Source organism: Crocodylus siamensis, chromosome 3 (assembly GCF_052110815.1).
Source record: "Crocodylus siamensis isolate JL-2025a chromosome 3, ASM5211081v1, whole genome shotgun sequence".
NCBI classification, from domain to species: Eukaryota; Metazoa; Chordata; order Crocodylia; family Crocodylidae; genus Crocodylus; species Crocodylus siamensis.
The window spans coordinates 175,462,472-175,471,488 of record NC_143397.1 but is presented as its reverse complement, the minus strand read 5'-3'; positions in this window follow the sequence as shown (position 1 = coordinate 175,471,488).

Genomic DNA, 9,017 nt, shown 5'->3' with positions numbered 1-9,017 from the left:
TTCAGTTAAATCAAGCTAATCAAGGATAGGTAAACAGTTAACTTTGGATTGAGTCATAGAATCAACATATGCAGAGAATAAAGGAGAAAGGAAAAGGAAGAGTTGGCAGATGCATGCAATTACAATCTAGAAACAATGTACTAAAGTAGCAAAAATGTTTGTGAAGGCAAAATTCCAGTGTTGGGAAGGATGCAATAAAATATTTTTAAACACACTGTACCTGTACATATGCTAATATATGCGGTGTTCTGTTATGGACAGATGAAAGATTAAACTCATTCATACCAAAGTGAAGGGGGCAGTTTGAGAGCTTAAAAATAGGGACTGGAAGTTAGTTCTAATGACCCAAGACAAGTTACTTAACCTCTGTGGTTAGGTCTGCAGTAACTTTTTTTATTACATTTCCCACCAATGCAGTCTTGCAGTGACAATATCAGTGAGAATTCTAGTACAGACAGGGCATTGCCATGTTAAGCATTGTGTTAGTTAACTCTGCTCAAAACCAGTCCATGTGACCTGGAGGCTAAAGTAGCTGCTGCTGGCAGCCTGTATGTTCTAATGGTCCTACTGCTGGAACACTTCCACTGTCACCAGAGGAGGTGCAAATGTGGGAAATGGGAAATAAAGTCTAGTGTGGGTGACATCTCTCTGTCTTTCCTTCAGACAGACGGGGATAATAATATGCATCTTACAGAGTATTGTGGTGGCTTAATTCATATTTATAAATTATTCTGTGAGATTCTGAAATGGAAGGAGCTATGTAAGTCTAATTATTATACTTCAGCCCAGCAACAGAAGACAACAGCATGAGCAAATGAAAGGTCAAACCACAGTCCTCATTAGACAACTTAAAACAACTGCTTGTATTATGCAATTGACCATTATTTATACTAGACTTACAGCTAGGACTAAATTAATAATATGCAGCAACTACTGTATTCAAAGCATGTTGCTACTCTTTCTATTTGCATTAGGTCTACCAATAGTGATCCCCAGCCCCCAAATCCACTTGAAGTTAATTCATAAATATTTTAATAAATTTAAATTGCTGTATTTACTTGCATACCCTACATACCTTTCACCAAAAAATTAGACATCCAAAATCAGGACCCATACTTTAAGTAAGGAAGCGGATTTACATTCCAGAATGGAGGCCAAGGGATGCTGGAATGGCTGCCAAGAGTTGTGCTGCCTTCCCCACTTTCCTGGCAAGCTCCACAGCTAAAGTTTACCCCCATGACAGCCACTGTCAAATTGACAGCAGCTTTTATCTTCTTTGGACTCTGCTTCTCCTGGACGTGGCCAGCATTCAGCCATGGTGAGCCTGTGTTATGGCAGGTAAGAGATTATGAGAACTTTTTTTCCCTTCATTCTGGCTTCCCAAAGAAGGTACATACATGTCTTGTTTTGGGATGTGTGGTATATAAGAAATAGCTTTCTATATTCTGGTGTTCTATTTGAAATGGGTTTCCACACTTTGGCTTTCTATTTGACATTGGAACTACATTTCTCAGCAGCAATTGGTCATACAAATCAACATGACATTGCTACTTTTCTCAATCTAAATAAGCGTAACGACTATAATCTTCTGGTGCACATGCTTCTCAAAAGTGAATGGAAACTCAGTTTCTCTGGATATTTGAATAGGCTAAGAATTCACATTTCATGAACATTTCCAATAGTAAAAATCAGTTGCACAAGTATGTGCAAGTAACAAATAGGAAAGAGTAAGTAAAACAGTAAATGCCAATTTATCAAAAAAAAAAAAATTCCAACTAATGTTTGTAGCAAATATTTTTGCATCATTCATCCAAGTATAATGACACTGCCTTTTCTCTTCTGGTTTAATAACTCAAAACCACTCTGTCAAGAAAGTGCACTTGTCAGTTAGATGGCCTACAAGAAATGAGTTTGAGACTTCAGTATAGCTCCTAGAGGCCAGGGCTCAGATCCTATTTATCTCTCACACACAAAAGTAACACATACATAACATGTACTTTTTGGCACTTAGGCACAGTCTGTGACTCAGAATTCCCCATACTACAGATACATTCATAAGGCTGGGCAAGTCCCATATTTTTGTCTGGGGAAAAAACATGATTAGCAGGTATTACATATCAAAGGAGGAAGACAACTCTCCCACCTCTAAGCCCAGTAGTTAGGGCACTTGCCCAGGGGTAAATTCTAGGCCTCCTTACCTAAAGGTGGCTTGAACATGCATCTCTTCCTTCCCAAAAAGGTGCTTCAGTCACCACAAGCAGTCTAGGTACTACACAGCCTTCCAGCCCTCTTCCAGCAGCTTGTCCACTGCACCTTGCATTTAGTATTCATGGTCCTGCTCCATTAGGAGCATCCATCTCACTTAGCTACATACCCTAGGACTTGTACTCTTTCTCCTGGCCCCACATATTTCCCTCTCCCCTTGATCTCCCTGTGGGCCAGGTCCAAACCTCTTCTGAGTAAGAAGGGCCTAAAACTGGATTGCCTGCTCCCTAGGCAGGCTGTTGAGGGCTCCCCACTGCCACATGCAAGGTGAATCTGCTTCCCTTGTGAAGAAATAGAACCCAAACTGCATTAATGTCAAAAACTGCAGCTACATGGCAACATATGAATCACTTAGATAGGTGAAAGGTGCATAGGATCTTTCTCCTGGTTGGTGAGTATTTGTCATAATAACTACCAATAAACTCAGAAGAAAGAGCAAGGACTGGACATAGAGACTAATTTGCATTCGGATTCAGAAATGTAATCTCTGCTTAACAGGATTGAGGTATATTGTTAGGGCAGTAGAGGTACAATTGTATCATTAGTGGCTAAACTTTGCCTTTTTTGGTCCCATTCTTGTAAATGTTTCATTCCATGTGAAGAGGATTTATGGAATTAGGCCATTCATAGATAAATATTTGACTTCAATTACAGTATTTAAATTAGAGACATCAGGATCTGAGAATATTTTATTATTACTGTTCTTATTATCTTCATCTAAAATCAGTAAGTAAATTGTTGTCAAGGGAGTTTCAGTAGTACACTTCTGCACTTTAATAAAGAAATAATGAAGCAAAGAATAACAGCACTGCTGCATTATTTTACAATATTGTAATGTGGGATTATAATTGATAGGCCACATGCAAAATATTGTGTTTTATTTAATTATCCCAGTTACTGTGGTGATTATACCGTTATTGTTTTCTTAACTTAGTCTTGTTATGAGCAGCTTTCTCACACAACAGGAAGTAGTTGTTAAAATATGCTCAAGAGAGATAGGGAAGAGAGTCATGCTCCTACTACAGAGAAAAATAACCCTCTCTGGGCATGTCTATGCAAGATGCTTTACTGGACAGTAGAGCAGTTTTCTGCACAGTAAGCATGTGTCTTCATGTGCACATGCTTACTATGCAGTAAACTATTCTAATTGCGAGTAAATTTGGTATCTGCAAAAGAAGTAGCATATTTTACTTGTGAGTAGTTACTGCAGATTAGCGCATGTGTAGATTCTGACTGGGAGCAAATTTGCTCCCAGTCAGTCCTGCCACTAGGGGGCCAGCCTCTCCTGCCCCAGCCCTGAGCTGTCTCTATGCCTGCCCCAGTCCCAGGCCCTTTAAAGAGTGTGGGCGTGTTAGAGTCCTGGGGCACATGCAGGCAGCCTGTGGCCACACCTGGCCACTGTGTTACCCCGTACAGGCTGCAAGGCAGCTGAGGCAGCTTGTCTCCACCCTGGCACCACTCCCTGGTACTGCAGTGCCAAACAGCAGCTAGGACTGTGCCATTCATCTAAAGGGTACTGTAGGCACCCGCCAGGCCTGGCAGCACTCAGGCCCAGCTGCAGTGAGTTGTGGCCACTGGGTCCAGCTTCACTGGGCCACAGGCAACCCCCAGAAGCCTGCCCATACCCTACAGCAGCTGCCTGGCACCACCTTGCCACACGGCTGCCAGTCCCACTGTGCCCTTGTGCTTGGCACTGCAGGCAGCTGCCTAGGCCCAGCAGCTCCAGGTCAGCTGCACAGAGGCCCAGGGAGCCATCAGTGGTGTTCTCCCTGATGCAACATGCCACCTACCAGGGCCCCAACTAGTTGAAGGATGTGACTGCAGACCTCGTGGCACTGTGGGGCAAGACTGAGATGCTCAGCCAGTTTACATGGGGGAGGCGCTCCAACACCCATGTTTATGAGGGACTGTCTGGCCATATGCAGGAGCGAGGGCACGACCAAGCAGTGTGGTGGTGCTGCATAAAGGTCAAGGCCTTGCAGGTACAGGAGGTCACCATCACTGATCACAACTGCCTGTTATGGTCTGTGCCCTTGTGGCAGGGACTGTGGGTACCTGCCACTTTAAGGGCTGTGTCAAGCAGCCAGCAGGTGCTTGATTGTGGTGGCCATTTTAGAATCATGGCCACCTATATAAACAGGGCAGTTTGCTGCTGGAAGGCAGGCAGAAACATTGCCTGGCTGAGATGCTGAATGAAACATCTGCAGGTAGGTGCAGGAGGCTCTTGATCCTGGGCATAATCTAAACTTGCAACCTGCTGGGAGGGGGTGGTCTGGTGGGGCTCCTAGTGGCACAGGAGCCCCCATGAAATACTAGGCTAGTTACCACCCTGGTAGAAGGTGGGTCATGGTACCTTAATAACCCCAGTTCCCACATCCCTGGTGGGTTCTACCAGTCCAGGGGAAGCCCAAGCTCATGGGAGTCCTGAGCCAGGGCCCAGGTCAGTGGAGGGACCTGGACCAGCACCCAGGCTCTTTGTAAGTCCTGTGTTTGCAGGGACCCTGAGAGAGGGCCAGGCAGGGCTATGGCCACCTGAGCAAGACAGGTTGGCAGACCCCAGGGAGCCCCAGTGAGGGGGGCTGTTGGTGAGCCCCAGTGAAGGGGCAGTGTGCAGAGCACCAGTGAGGGGGCAGTGTGGGGGTGTAAGACCCTAGGCTCAGGCAGGACTGTGGCCACCTGAGCCACAAGGGGTGGAAGACTCCAGTGTGGAATCCCAGTGAGGGGGCTGAGGGCTTGGAGCCCAGTATATGTTTGTGTGTCTGTTTGTGCATATGTTTCATGAAAGACCCAATGCAAACCAGTGGTGGATGCTATCTGCAAAGCTTGGGCTGCAGTATAGGGGAGGATCAGAGCCTCAGATAGTGCCCCTGGCATCAGGGCAAGAATGGGAACCTCCTGCCTAATTAGAACCAATTATGAAACAATTAAGACATGGCAGGTGAGTGAGGCAGGCAGTTAGCCCAGGAACAGGTGGGTGGGCCAATGGTGGGCTGGTCCCAAGAAGGTCCCCTGTTACAGCCCTTTATGCTGCAACTGGAAGCCATCCTCCTGCCTTGGGACCCTGGCTACAGCTGTGCCATGTACTCAAGCATGGGAGGCCTGCCCAAACCTCCATTGTGGCCTGGCACCCACAGTGAAGTGTCACTAGGTTAGGGGCCCCTTGGGCCACCAGCAGCCTGTCCTGCCAAGCTCCCCACCCATCCAGCAGCTCTGGGAGCCTGGGCCAGCACCTGCCTCACCAGCTGCATGGCCTCAGCCCTGCCCACCAGAATCTCTAGCTCCTCCCTGGAGGGGACCTATAGTTTCATAGTTTCATAGTAGCTAGAGTCGGAAGGGACCTAGGTAGATCATCTAGTCCGACCCCCTGCCTTAGCAGGAAAGAGCACCGGGGTCAGATGACCCCGGCAAGGTGCTCATCTAACTTCCTTTTAAAAATCCCCAGGCTAGGAGCCTGCACCACTTCCCCTGGAAGCTGGTTCCAGGCCCTAGCCGCCCTGACTGTGAAGTAGCGCCTCCTAATATCTAATCTAAACTTACCCTCCGCCAGTTTGTGACCGTTATTCCTGGTCACTCCTGGCAGTGCACGGGGGAACAGGGACTCCCCCAATACCTGCTGATCCCCCCTGACCAGTTTGTAGCAGGCCACAAGGTCCCCCCTTAACCTTCTCTTGTGGAGGCTAAACAGGTTCAGGTCCCGTAGCGTCTCCTCATAAGGCCTGCCCTGCTGACCCCTGATCATACGAGTGGCCCTCCTCTGAACTCTTTCCATATTGTCCACGTCCCTCTTGAAGTGTGGCGCCCAGAACTGGACACAGTACTCCAGCTGCGGCCTGACCAGTGCCGCATAGAGGGGGAGGATCACCTCCCTGGACCTGCTCGAGATGCATCTGTGGATGCATGACAGGGTACGATTGGCCTTCTTGACTGCCTCCCCACACTGCCGGCCCATGTTCATCGTGGAGTCAATGACGACTCCAAGATCCTTTTCCGTCTCCGTGCTGGCAAGAGGGGAGTTCCCCAACCTGTAAGTGTGGTGCCGGTTCTTCCTCCCCATGTGCAACACCTTGCACTTACCAGTGTTAAACCCCATCCTATTCTCATCCGCCCACCGTTGCAACCTGTCAAGGTCAGCTTGTAGCCTATTGCACCCTTCTAGTGCGCCCACATCCCCCCACATCTTAGTGTCATCAGCAAACTTGAACAGGGTGCTTTCTACCCCCTCATCCAAGTCACTGATGAAGATGTTGAACAGTGCGGGCCCGAGGACCGAGCCCTGCGGAACCCCACTGCCCACATCCTTCCAGGTCGAGAAGAACCCATCCACTACCACCCTCTGGGTGCGGCCCTCCAACCAGTTGGCGACCCATTTGACCGTGTGGGCATCGACACCACAGTCTCCCAGCTTTTTGATGAGGACAGGGTGAGAGACAGTGTCGAAAGCCTTCCGGAAGTCCAAAAAGACTACATCCACAGCAACCCCTGCGTCTAATGATTTGGTGACCTGATCGTAAAAGGCCACCAGGTTGGTCTGACAAGACCTGCCACTGATGAACCCATGTTGGTTGCCCCTGAGCATGCATTCCCCCGCAAGGCCCTCCTGGATGTGTGCCAGGATAATTTTTTCAAAGAGCTTACCCGGGATTGAGGTCAGACTAACTGGCCTGTAATTTCCCGGGTCCTCTTTTTTTCCCTTTTTGAAGATAGGGACCACATTGGCCCTCTTCCAGTCCTCCGGCACCTCGCCAGAGCACCACGAGTGCTCATAGAGCCGCGCCAGGGGTCCCGCAATGACCTCGGCCAGTTCCTGTAGAACCCTAGGGTGAAGATCGTCCGGACCAGCGGACTTGAACACGTCCAGCCTCTCCAGAAGTACCCTAACTAACTCCTCGCTAACCCTTGGCCCAGGCGTGTCTCTCTCGGGGCCCGAGGGGGGCCCAGCAGGGAGGTGGCTGAACTGGTCCCTACTAAGGAAGACAGAGGCAAAGAAATCATTAAATATGTTAGCTTTGTCATCTGGCGTGATGACTAAGTTGCCCATCGTGTCCTGCAGGGGCCCCACATTACCCGGGACCCTCTTTTTACCCCCTATGTATTTGAAGAAGGACTTCTTATTGTCCTTAATCCGGGAAGCTAGTCCTATCTCCAACTCTGCCTTGGCCCTCCTGACTGCCCCCCTACATCCTCGGGCGACTGTAACATAGTCCTTCTTGGCGATGACCCCATCTCTCCATTGGGTATATGCCTCCCTTTTAGCAAGGAGACATTCCCGGATGCTCTTAGTGAGCCATGGGGGTTTATGTGCCCTCCTGCTCCCTTTGACCCTTGTTGGGATTACCTCCCTTTGGGCATGGAGGATCGTCTCCTTAAGGAGCAACCACTCACCTTCGACATCCGATTCCCTTCCCCTCTGGGTCCTCAGCGCTTCCCCAACGATCCTCCTTAGCTTGTTGAAGTCAGCCCTCCTAAAGTCTAGGGCTGTTGCCTTGCTGCAGCCCTTTGCCACCTTACGCTGGATGGTGAATTCCAGCAAGCGATGATCGCTGTCTCCCAGGTGGCCCATCACCCGCAGCCCCCTCACCAGGTCATCACCCGTGGCCAGCACCAGGTCCAACAAGGCGTCTCCCCTGGTGGGACTGTGCACCTCCTGGGTTAGATGGAGGTCCTGCACTCTGGCTAAGAACTGACGTGAGCGATCAGACTTGGCTGACTGCTCCTCCCAGCAGATGTCTGGGAAGTTCAGGTCCCCCATGATGACCACATCCTTAGCCCTCACTGCCTCTGTAAGCTGACCTAAGAATTCCTGGTCGAGCTCTTCTCCCTGGTTGGGAGGTCTATAGTAGACTCCCACCGTTAAGTCTCTCTCCCCTGGACTGCCTTTTACTCTAACCCAGAGCACCTCAGAGTGCCCCCCCTCTACCCCCTTGCTAATTAACGAGGAAGTATATTCCTCCTTGATGTAGAGTGCTACTCCTCCACCTTTCCTTCCTATCCTGTCCTTCCTGTATAGCCTATAGCCCTTGACACTCACCGCCCAGTCATGCGATGAGTCCCACCACGTTTCTGTGATCCCTACTATGTCAGGGCTGGTGACAGCTAGGAGGAGGGCGAGTTCCTCCTGCTTCTTCCCCATACTTCGAGCATTCGTGTAGAGGCATTTGAGGCCTTCAACGGTTGTGCCCACTGACCCCCTAGTCTCAGCAATGCCCCGTCCCCCATCGCTTACCTGTTTCTCCCTTTTGACCATTGGTCTGGGCTCGCTGGCTGTTGCTGGGCCTGGTAGTTCATCGTCTCCTCTGCCCTCATCTTCCCCCTCCCCCGACGAGCCTAGTTTAAAGCCCGCCGAAGGAGGTTCACCAACCTGGAAGAGAACACACGCTTACCTTTAGGGGAAAGGTGGAGCCCATCCCATCCCAGCATGTCTCTCATCACGATGTGCCGGTCATGGCTGAGGAAGCCAAAGCCCGCCCAGGCAGCCACATGCCATGTCCTTCTGACCCAAGACACAGCTAGGAGCCATATGCCATCACCACCAATGGGGGCTGACCTGAGCCACTGAGCACACCATGTGGTAAACCTTGCACTGGGGGTCCTCCTTGCTCTGGCCCCTGGCCCTGTCCCAAACCTGTCCCGCTCCCTGCCACAGCACACAGGGAGGCAGGATACAGTGCAAACCTTTACTGAACAGCCTGTGCTCCTGCAGCTAGGCAGGCACGGGCCTCTCACATGAAGGATTATGTCATTGTTGGTACCAA